The sequence below is a fragment of the Notolepis coatsorum genome (assembly GCF_963971535.1).
Source record: "Notolepis coatsorum genome assembly, chromosome: 14".
NCBI classification, from domain to species: Eukaryota; Metazoa; Chordata; class Actinopteri; order Aulopiformes; family Paralepididae; genus Notolepis; species Notolepis coatsorum.
The window spans coordinates 36,015,367-36,027,278 of record NC_140178.1 but is presented as its reverse complement, the minus strand read 5'-3'; the positions used below and the strand labels follow the sequence as shown (position 1 = coordinate 36,027,278).

Genomic DNA, 11,912 nt, shown 5'->3' with positions numbered 1-11,912 from the left:
GACCAGAGAAAGACGTTTGTCTTGTTTACATCAGGGTCCCCCATTTTCAATTCATAGTGAATTGCATGAATAATTGCTTCAACACTTAAAATCCAATTACGAGGTACCTTGTACCTGTGAGAAAATGCATGGTTATTATTGTATTATTTTTAAAGTCAATCATTTCAGTTCAGCGCGCGCGCGCGCGCATTGTACCCTGTGTGGTTTGAAGAAGCAGAGCCACGTGACTCTGGTTTGAAGGAGAGACGGAAGAAGACAGTAAAAAAACGAGACAGTACGCCACCGCGCGGCGACCACTCCGACACACAGGGGCCTCTGCCTGGGATGAGCGCGCGCGAGACCTCGGCCCGGGCCACGTAGGTAGCGATGGGTCTGCAGCAGTTGTGCTGACTCGCATATTTCTAAAACCCACCACAACCCACTTTAGAAAAAGAGCCCCAAATTGAGAAAAACAAACAAGGTAAATGCACATGAATGCGGAGGGTGAGCGGCAGAAGTGCGCGTGCAACACGGAATCCGTGCAACTCTGATCGCACGACATGCAAGAGAGGGAGGAGGAGGGCGCTCTCGGCGAAGGTAAGCCAGCACAGTCGACACCACCAGATCTGGCTATAAGTTCTTTTCGTTTATTAAAAAATATGACAATCGCGGACGATGCAAGGTGACGTGAATGGATGTGATCGACGACTAGGTGTCTTGTAGCTACGACGTGAATAACATTCATAAGGTAACATTCAGTCCCGACGGTCGAGTTCAGTGGGTTTGTCAGCCTGGGTTTTGTTAGGAAAGCGGGGCTTTTTTTTCTTTCTTGCACGGCAAGCTAGCTATACTGCTATACTAGCCATACCGCGAACAAAGCTTTGACATCGGATGTTATGTGTTTCAAAATAATCGTCATGACTAATGTTTGCTGAAGTGAAGGTGCAACGTTGGTCATGGTTGCAAACTGTACGTGTGATCGCTAGCTAGCTATAATCTGGGCGGTTTGGGGTTAAAAAAAAGTGAAAGTCGTTTAACGTTAGCTATCGTTAGCCAACGCGCGTCAGCTATAACGCTATCTTTGAGATTAAACGGTTTAACAAATATTCTTATATTTTTGCACATTGCAACGTTAACTGTCTTGGCTGCACCTTAAACTAATGTAGCTAAACGTAGCTGATCCTGTGCATGATGCAGGTTAGTAATGTTACCTAGCAGGCATAGCTAGCTGGCTAACTAGCCCAAGTTGGCCAGCAGTAAGGCCTGTCTTTACATACTCTTCCAATCCAGTGTTTGATTGATTGATTGAAAACTTTATTAACAGATTGCAGAATGGGTACAATACAGTACGGCCCAATACACACAATTGTTAAGGGGATGCAGACCAGAGAAAGACTTTCGTCTTGTTTACATCAGGGTCCCCCATTTTCAATTCATCATAACATAGATGACATACAGATAGACAGTGTTGCCTTTTTTTAACACTATTTGCTGCGCTGACACTAGATTATTAGCTACCATGTTCCCTATGTGAATAGGATGTCACTACATATTTCAGCCCAATAAAGTATATATATTTTGTACAACAATGGGTAAACCTGCACTAACGCTTTGCAATCTAACATGAGCTCTTAGCACTAAACTTGTGTCATTTTGGGCACGAGTTTATAGCGACGTGACCAACCAGTCGTTGATCAGAAATAAATAAGCTTTTTTACTGGATCCAATCCAGCAGCTGTTAAAAAGCTAAATCATATATTACACGGGGTGTGTTCTCTTTCCCCCCCCCCTGCTTTATATTGTTTGTGCTCCTGTTTTTAATCATGATTATTTAGCCAAAGAACCTGCCTTGGACAATCTAGGTCTACACACATCCGCTAAATATGGAATGCTATGCTACTGTTGACATTTAGCCTCTGGTGACGCTTTCAACAATTTCTGCCTGGTGAACAGATTTACCACAAATATAGGAACTGAGATTTTTCTTTTTCAATATAGGAAAATTGTATCTGCGTTATCTTGTGATGTCTTTAGTTAGAATCCTCTTGTTACCCCCCCCCCCCCCCCCAAATGTATGTAGGTCTACTTCTCTCTTTGACCCGACTTTAGGCTAATACCTACAGAAGCATGAAACACCCCTGCTGTGCACCACACAGTGAGCTGGTTAAGGTCTTATGAGTTTGGACGGAGTCAGGAATGTGAACCCTCACACGTTTCCCTCAGCGCTGTGAAAGGGAAAGCTCATTAAAGTTCAGAGGGAAGATGGATTGGAGCAGCGCTGTTCTGCATAACGCGAGGTGATGGAGGATGGTGCGTTCGGCTGCTCCGGAATCAAAAGCCCCACCTGTCATTTGTCTTGCCGCACATGCGAGATAACGCCTGGCCTCGCTTTCAGTACTCCTCCTTTGTACATTTTCTTTTGGCGAAGCTCTCATCTTTCTGTCATGCAAATCTTAACTCCCCAGTAGCGTCTATCTGGGCCTAAGTCAAGCTTAGTTTGATTTGATGTCATCCACTAAATTAGAGTGGTTTGGCTGCTCGTTATCTCATTGAAGCATGATTGTACAAGGGCGGAAATTGGATATTGTGGAATAGACTAGCATGGGTCTTCTTGTCCAAATAGCTGTTGATGGTTATTAATGCTGTGGATTATTGAATCGGGGCGGTCAGGGGGAACGTCATTGATATGTAGAGCTGCCGCGGTATTGATGTTTTCCTTACCGCACAAATTTGCGAAATATTTCCTACACACGCACACAAAAAAAAAGTTTGAATGCATTTTATTTTTTGTAGTCTACTTTTTATAGCATATAGCCTGCCTCTAGTCTAAATGTCTATCTTTAGAGGATGACTTTGCAGCATGAATATTGTTTGGGATTCGGCAAGCACGCATTCGTTATTGAAAGTGAAACACGGATTCGAAGTCTCCCCTCTGGTCGTGCGCCGTTCACTCTGTGTCGCGGGCAGGGGTGGTAGCGGCACGCCCGGCGGTTACCCCCCCGACCCTTTCTTCTTCTTCTTCTTATAACGTTACTACTTATGATTACAAAGGCATTCGTTTTGTGGCATTAACGTTATATAGTTACACGTTCAATAACATCAGCGTATTTACCGGACCATAGCAAGGCAAGCATTACTCAATTCATATCTCAGTTCCTTTCTTTGCTCAGAGCGTGCCGAGTTGTGCCCATTCTGCGGTCTGTTAATAAAGTTTTCAATCAGACAAGTGTATAGAACGAAGGGCTTTTATTATAACATTCGTTGCAGTAAAATCATTATGCCTCGTTTAGTAATCCTGAGGAGCGACGGTAATCCACTCCGGCGGGAGCTAACGTATTAGCCGTGTTGTGAGCTCTGATCAATGGCTGACATTCAGGAAGTAAAAACCTAATACGCGCTTGCCGATTGGTGGTAACACACTGCAGGATGCTCCAACGTGTGACACGTCTCTTCTGACCAATCAGTGGTCTGCAGTGTTTCACGTGACTTTTCTGGTACCCAATAGGGTCGCTTGGAACCTCGACAGAGGAGTAGGGTATATCTGCAGAGCCGCAAGCCCAACGAGAGCAGGGTACTTTATTATTATTATAAAAAACAGCAGTGATGCGGTATTCAGCCTAACTCTGCAGTGGGCGTGATGTAACAGCGATACCGCGGTAATACCGATACCGCGGCAGCTCTATATGTGGGTAGTGTGTTGTCTTTACTCTTTATTTTTTCCAGGGAGCAAAGTTCGTCTTTGAAAGCTGTCCAAACTGGAAAAGGCAGTCACAAACGATCATCATTCTACTATGTTTGACCTCGAGATCTGACAAAGCATTAGTGTGTAATGCTTGTTAATTACCACCGATATTGAGATGCATGCTCTCTTGCTACGTCCCACATCAAAGGATTGTGTTCTTTCACAGCGAGTGAAACTCTGAAATGACTCATCATTGCTAACGATAAGCGGGTGTAAGGATTTTTTTTATTCTAAAAACATGGGTTACATAATCCTGCCTGCCCGGTGTTAGTGTGTTTATGCACATGGGTATATTTAGACAGTTTTGAATGTTTGTTCATGAATATATAGTACTATTTTCAATCCGCATTTCATTCCACTAAATATAGGAACAGCATAACATTAGTTTAATGCAGAGTTTAGCTATCAGTGTATCACTTTCTGGCCAGTAATGGTTGTTTGTTGCCATGGTAAGTGGGAGACCTGTGGCTTTTAGTTCTCAACCAGATTGTTTGACGACGAGGGCTGGGCAACAAGACCAATAATCTTATCACAACTTTTTCATATTGGTCATGAATAGGGCTGCAACTAATGATTATTTTGGTAGACGACTAATCTGTCTTATTTTTTTGATGAGTCAACTAATCTAATGATTATTTCTGTCACACCCTCCATCTCTGCTTTCTGTGGGCGCGGCTCCTTTTCAGGGCTCCAGTGCATGTTTTACCTCACGTGCTCAAGTCTGCACACCTGTGAATGTCACCTTCCCTCTGCCTTAACATGATCCCATAGCAAATTTAAATAAGGACTCATGAAACATTTGAATTGGGATCTTAATTAAGCTACTTGCTTAATCAAATGTATTTTAATAACAAATACAATAATCAATCATAATGAAAACGAATTAAATAATACAAATTAAAGTGCAAGTTTAAATGTAAAGATAATGTGCAAATAATGTTTTAAAAGTAGCAGCCTCTGCCCCAGCACTGTGGTTCTGATGGGGCTGTTAACCTGGCCCAGGAGGGTGACGTGGATCCACTCACGAGGCTCCACCATCTCCAACAGCTGTAGGGGAGAGTAGAGGAGGACGAGGCAGATCACAGACTTCTAGCTCTTTTGTTTGCTGTGTCTGTGTGTGAGTGAGGGGCTGTGTGTGTCTATGTGTTTTACTCTGATCTCCTGCAGAGGAACACACCATTTACAAATGACAGCATCCATAAAGGTACCCGTGATTGCATTGCTATAGCAAACTTATAAATCATCAGATACAAGATAGCTAGCACTAACGTTCCCTGTCTCTGCAGTCTTAGCCCAAAAAGTTCAACTTTTTTCAACTGAGAAAAAAAAGCAGCCTAGTCTAGACCATGGCGCTATATAGACAGTGGACGTTGGCACTAACTATCTTAACTTACCTAATTAATACTCCAGTCTGCAAAAATACGACACTTGGTGCTAATTCACGGAGCTGTAAATACCTGTAGCCTAGCCAAGCTCTAGTAGGCTGTAAGCTTGGCGCTGTTTAACGTTAGCTAACGTTACATACAGCTTGTTGGTGGACACGCAGCCTCAACAACATATTAACTGAAAGAGCGTTCGCTTAGCAGCAAGCATTATCCACCATGAGACATTCTGTTTTCCAACATGTAAGCTAAAACTTACCCATGATCCGAGTAGCTGTCATCACGGTTCCAGGGTGCTTGCTCGTGTATCACTGCTTTCTTCTTCGTCGTTAGTACACAGAATGCAGTCATGGCAGACAAGGGAAATGATACTGCCCCCGCACTTGGGGCGAAACTAGAGCCCGCCATTGGCGCTCAGTTTTTACGTTTGGCGCCTCCCACTGAGAGGTCTGCCCGCCGTGTGGCGGGCAATCAAATAGTCATGTGAAAACCGAAAATCATGATCCAATTCTGAGTTCTCACTCGCTGTCTCAGCACAGACATGCAGCGCATTGCTGCTCCTACCCCTCCTGCACCTGTTTCTGTATGCTGCATGTAAACAGAGGACAGTCACCGTGACGTTAGTCTAGTCAGAGGGACCTCCGTGAGCTGATGTTAGCTACTGTTACAAAATGACCCAGTCAACTATTCACTTTTAGTTTAATACATGAGGCATTGTGTAACGTTATCCAGCTGGCTAGCTACTGATAGCTCCCGACATCAACAACTGCTCCAGCAAGTGTCCAGTGCATAATACCTCCGTTGGCTAGGTAGCTCATGTTAGCCCACGTTAGCTCACTAGTCACTACGAAATGTCTCAGTAAACTAAATAGTTCAGAGGCGTTGTCCCAACGCCATCCAGCAGTAGCTACAGATAGCTCCTGACATCAATGTCCTACAACATGCGTATTCGAGCCCCTGGCTTACATCGCATGAGGGCTGCTGAATAGGGTCCAGGTGCAGCGCAGAGAATCCTTTCATGCTGAATGTAAGAGTTTAGGGTCCAGCTGCAGCGCCGGAGAATCCTTGCTGGAGCTGGAGGCCACTCGAGTATACACACAGACAGTGGAGCTGTTTGCAGACAGCGAGGTGGCGATGTCTCGCAGATAATACAACTACAAGTATTGTTGTGAAGGGCCAGATTAAACTGAATATATATATTTATCGTTTGATATACTTTGTATATTATTTATATATATACACGGAATATCCCTTTACCTGCGTTCAGACCAGAGTAATATTCGCTCTCCTATTGGACAGCGCCCCCAGGCGCCAGCGCGCAAGCCCCCAACGGCAAGTTCAAAGACAACTGCAGGCATGTCAGAACATGCCCAGAGTCAGCGTAGTAATACGAGACAAGGACTGAGGTTGGGACTAGATATTCACTTAAGTATATATATTGGCGCAGGTGTAAACAGCAGTACCCTTACCCACCTTCACCACGAGTCAACGTGCAGTGAAGTGAGCAACCTTGCGTCTAAATAGAGCATTGAGAACCGCGTGCGAATAGAATGTTAAAGTGTCAGAGTTTAATGAAGTAACGTTGAGTTCGACTTAATCTAATGTGATGTAAATAGTCGATCATTTATTGTATATCGTGCGGCCACAGTTCTTCCGTGTGTAGCATTACCCATCGGTTCGTCGTGTCTTTAGCTAGTGCACTTAACCAGGCTGTGTGGCCTAAATACGTCGCCCACACCCGAGGAGTCCTAGGCGGAGAACCATTGGACATGTACACAGGAGAATCGGCGCCGGCGATTGCAGAACCATTCCTGGTTGGATTATATTGATTTGGGACGTGACTACCGGAGAAGAGCATCGTTGATTTCCACTATCGTTTGGGATTCAACCTTGTGAGGATTACAACTCGGGCCTGCCTCGTGGACGGGGCTGGCTAGCTGTCATCAATGCTGTCCAGGCCTGTACACTGCGATGATATCATCGCGAATTGCCCCTTTAATTGGCCGTTGCGATTGGTAAATATTATCTGGGGGCGGGCTTGCGAGTAGTGCTTTCAAGCCTTGGATTCGCATTTCACTCCTAAATTATCCAAGGCGTGTGATGACGCGATGACGTCACTCACGCGAGCTGAGCAGTGAGCACTCAGCAGGTATGATCAGCGGGAACCAGGGACCGAAACTAGAGAGCGCCACCCGCCATTTGCGCTCAGTTTTTACGTTTGGCGCCTCCCACTGAGACGTCTGAGCGCCGTCAAATAGTCATGTGAAAATCGAAAATCATGATCCAATTCTTTAGCGGAGTTCTCACTCGCTGTCTCAGCACACATGAAGCGCGCACCGCGCACTGCTGCTGCTGCTGCTGCTGCTGCTACCCCCTCCCCACCTGTTGCATGTAAACAGAGGCTATTGCCTCACCGTGACGTTAGTCTAGTCAGTAGGACCTTCGTGAGATAACGTTAGCTACCGTTACAAAATGACCCAGTCAACTATTCACTTAGTTTAATACATGACTTTGAGGCATTGTGTAACGTTATCCAGCCGGCTAGCTACGGATAGCTCCCGACATCAACAAATCCATCAGCAATAGTCCAGTGCATAATACCTCCGTTGGCTAGGTAACTAGTCACTACGAAATGTTGCAGTAAACTAAATAGTTCACTGAGGCGTTGTCCCAACGCCATCCAGCAGTAGCTACAGAAAGCTCCTGGCATCAATGTCCTGGCTACAACAACAACATGCGTATTCGAGTCCCTGGTTTACATCGCATGAGTGAGGGCTGCTGACTAGGGTCCAGGTGCAGCGCCGGAGAATTCTTTTGCATGCTGAATGTAGCGTTTAGGGTCCAGCTGCACCCCCGGAGAATCCTGGCCGTAGCTGGAGGCTACTCAGTACACACAGACAGTGGAGCTGGTTGCATATAGCGAGCATTTAGACGTGTTGCGTGGTGGCGATGTCTCGCAGATAATACAACTACAAGTATGATTATATAATATATATATTTTATTTAAAAAAAAATTATATAAAATAATTTTTTTCTTCTTTTTTAAATAAAAAACAATCGATATAAATAATGGTAAAATTGTTATTTAAAAATTTGCCCCTAAAAAATATTTTTTGCCCCTAAATTTCTCATTTAGGGGCAAGTGTGCCCCTAGTGAAAAAGCTTAGCGTACAGCCCTGCTGTCGAGCATTTTGGATTACAACTATTGCTTTTGCTGCTGATCAAGGGAGTTTACAAGCACCGACTCCTGTACCTGGAGTCTCTTTATTCCTCATTGCATCAGACGGAGTACCCGAACATTCCTCTACCCTCCAGGCCTTACACCCGGAGGGAACCCATTCTCTCCAGTTGGTACCAGTGTTGCCCTATATAATTGCTACTATACAACAGGTGGCGTCAGCTTAGACCCATCGTAGGATTCCTGCTATTCTTAGTGACTTATGCTCTTGACTGACTTTACGTATATTCTTCGCCATACAAGCGCAACCCTAATTCTCATTCTGTAACCTAACGTTGCCTAATAATAATAAATTACCCTCCAATAGTATTTCTGTGTCAATGCCGTGTTCTTGTGGGTGTTCACCATCTATATTTGATGTACTGTCTGGCCAGTAATTAAAGTACATAACTAGCAGTGGTTTAATCTATCACAATCTTTAATACAGTCAGGGTTTTGTAACCCCTCAGTTACAAGTATGATTATATAATATATATATTTTATTACATTTTTTTTTTTTATCAAAAAAAAGTTGGCAGGTAAGAAATATGCTTGGCGGGTAGATTCTTCCCATCTACCCGCCACTGGCCGGTGAGTCAAAGTTAATTTCGTGCCCTGCATACAAATATATAATTTGTACTAGAAAACTATAATGTTACCGTCAGCGTCAACTAAAACTTCATTCTGTGATGTGATATATTGGCCATATCATCCAGCCCGAATACATTTTTAGGGATGCTCGATATTGGCTTTTTTACCGATACCGATATTGTCCAACTCTTAATTTCCGATACCGATATCAACCGATACCAATATATGCACCTGGCAGGGAACAAAATTAACTTTTTGACTTACCAGCCATTTGGCTGGTAGATTTAAAAAAACTACCAGCCAGGCAGATTTTTCACCAGCCAAAAATTATAAATAGCTTTTTAGTATATCGCCATGTGTTATTATTACTATATAATACTCTTATATGCTATTTTCAATTAATATCATAAACAACATAAGGAATATTAGCATAATTATGAGTGGACTGAAGGAATGAGTCAGCGTTAATATTTTTAAATGCAAATAATTTATTGAAACATAGAAGTGGGGTCGGGACTCGGGACACACACACACACTGTTTCAACTCACCACCCCCGCATCATATTGTAGTCTAGTCTGTCTTCAAACTTCCACTCCTCTTGAAACTTTTTTATATTTGAATATCAACATTATCTGTCCATCCTCAGTTTACTATAATATACTCCTGTCCTGACTAGTGACTTCATCGTCTTTCCAAACGCACGCACACAAACAGAGAAAGGGAGAGTGCCCCCCCCCCCCCCCCCCATTTCCCTTTCCTCAGTCCACACTGTCTGCTGTTCTCTATGGCTCTGCCTCTGATCAGGATTAGCTTGTTAGCTTACGCTAACGTAACGTTAATTTCGGGCGATGTGGGCATAAAGGAATGGCGACGATGCAAAGCATGTTAGATGCATTTGACCCGTTGTGAGAGAGAGAAAACACCAGACTTATTTCGGGTCGCAAAATAGGCGCACTGCTGTGTAGCCCTGCTCCTCTGCTTGACCGCCCTGCGCCACAGACATTAGCACGGACTGGGTGGATATGACTCATCGAGTTGCCACGGGGTTTTTCAAAATAAGAGTATCGATATTAACCGAACATTGCTAGCTGCCGGAGCCATAGATATTATGACTGGAGCTGGGCTTGGGGGCGGAAATGAGACCCGGCACAGGATTTCAAAATAAGAGTATCGATATGAACAATTTTGTTACACGCCAGGTGGCGGGCAGACCTCTCATTGTTACTCGCCAAACCTTAAATCTGCCTGCCGTTGGCGGGTACTTATTTTGCTGGGTTCCCCCCCCCCCCAAAACTGAATAATTTCAGGTAATTAACATTACATATCTCTTGTCGTGTAATTAACACAACATTATGTATACTTTGACAATAAATAAAATTATAATTTGTGCTTACTTGCTTGCCTGGGTAAATAAAGGTTAAATAAATGTTTTTTTTTATTTTTTTTTAAACGGATACTGTAACTGAGGGGTACAATTCCCTGACTGTATTACTAGATATGATACTTACTACCACTACCTTTGTACTTAATATTCGGCCACCCAGTACACGGCATAAATATATTATGATGAACACTGTCACGTAGATGAAACGGATCCAACACAAATGTACGAATTAGAAATAGGTCTTTATTTCTACACAGCGATGGTGTGTAGAGCAAGCACTTAATCAAATCAATCACATTTATGAATGGGAATTAGTATGCACTTTTATGGCAAGAGTATTCGTCGGTATATCAATAGAGAATGTCCAATCTCTGAAGGCGCAGGTGGTACATATACGACCTGGAATAGTTAAGGAATAACAGCAGTGATACTTTAATGATTATATACTGGATACACTAAGGGGGGGTTAATCCGGTCGCTTGTAAGCCGACAGGAGTAGGAAGGGGGGGGGGGGTAGAATCCAGCAGCCTCATCCGGCCAAGGGTATCCCAGGTGAACCCACTGTAGTGCCGTTCAATGCGCCGGCGATCCTTGGACCACAGATGAAAGCAGATGGACTCTTTGTGGGCCGGCGTCCTCCGGTCCACGGAGGAGAGACGTGAAGCGACCTCGTCTTGCAGAGCGTCTCCTCACCTTGCGTCCTCTCCAGGGGGGGGGGGTTCCAACACACGGCAGTGTCGGGGGTCTTTATCCATGGAATAATCAACGTATACAAAGCATAATCCGTGCCTGGGAAGGCGGGCTGTCGTCGGTAGAATAATCCGGTATACAGGTCCACTCGCTCGTCGGCTCTGGGGCTCCTCGGGTGCAATCTCACATGGGGTCGATCATCCTGGTTAAGCAGCCAGTTCTCTGCCCGAAACGATGGGGTGCTGACTACGGTAGTATTCTCACCGCACGAAGCACTATATATTAACAGACTATTATTAGCTTAATAGACTACGTCCAACTCGACGATATAGTGCCAAATATGACTATTCAAATATTAATATACACGATGTCTCAATACCGATGGTAAGCCGAACTTGGCCTTACTCCCACACGTGGCGTCGCGGGGAGGCTTTACGTCTGTGACTCTATTGGAGGGTAAGAAACTGGACTGAAAAGAAAGTCCTACTTTAGTAGCGCAGTATATATACGCACTATGAACAAATAGTCCCATTAGTGGTGCGGTAGCCAGATTCCTACGCGGAACTAGGACTTGTTCGTACATGTTGAGCGGTACGTTTGAACTGGGTCTGAGGGGTATGGCAGCCTGGCACCAAGGTCTCGACCAATAGTAGAATGGAGACTATTATGGGATGTTCAGTAGGCTAGAATGGATATTCAATGCATATTGTACAAGGAATATACAAGGGATATCAGGGAATATTAGAGAATATACAAATACAATTAAATATATATATATAAATAAATATATATATTCGGTTTAATCTGGCCCTTCACAACAGATACCGATAATCATATATCAAATGTTTATGCCAATATCGGTAGGCCGATAATATTGTACATCCCTACATTTTATATAGTTTATTGCCCAGCCATGGTGTGATAAC

At 44.0% G+C, this 11,912-nt stretch overlaps 1 protein-coding gene across 2 annotated transcripts in view; it reads left to right on the top strand.

Moving 5' to 3' along the window:
* The first annotated feature begins 327 nt into the window (after positions 1-327).
* znf652 (zinc finger protein 652) overlaps positions 328-11,912 on the top strand; it is a 46,825-nt gene continuing 35,240 nt past the window's right edge. Inside the window, exon 1 of one of the 2 annotated variants that reach the window (XM_084328646.1) lies at positions 328-576. The gene's annotated coding sequence lies outside the window, so the exon portion shown is untranslated. The other variant, XM_084328647.1, reaches the window with a different exon arrangement.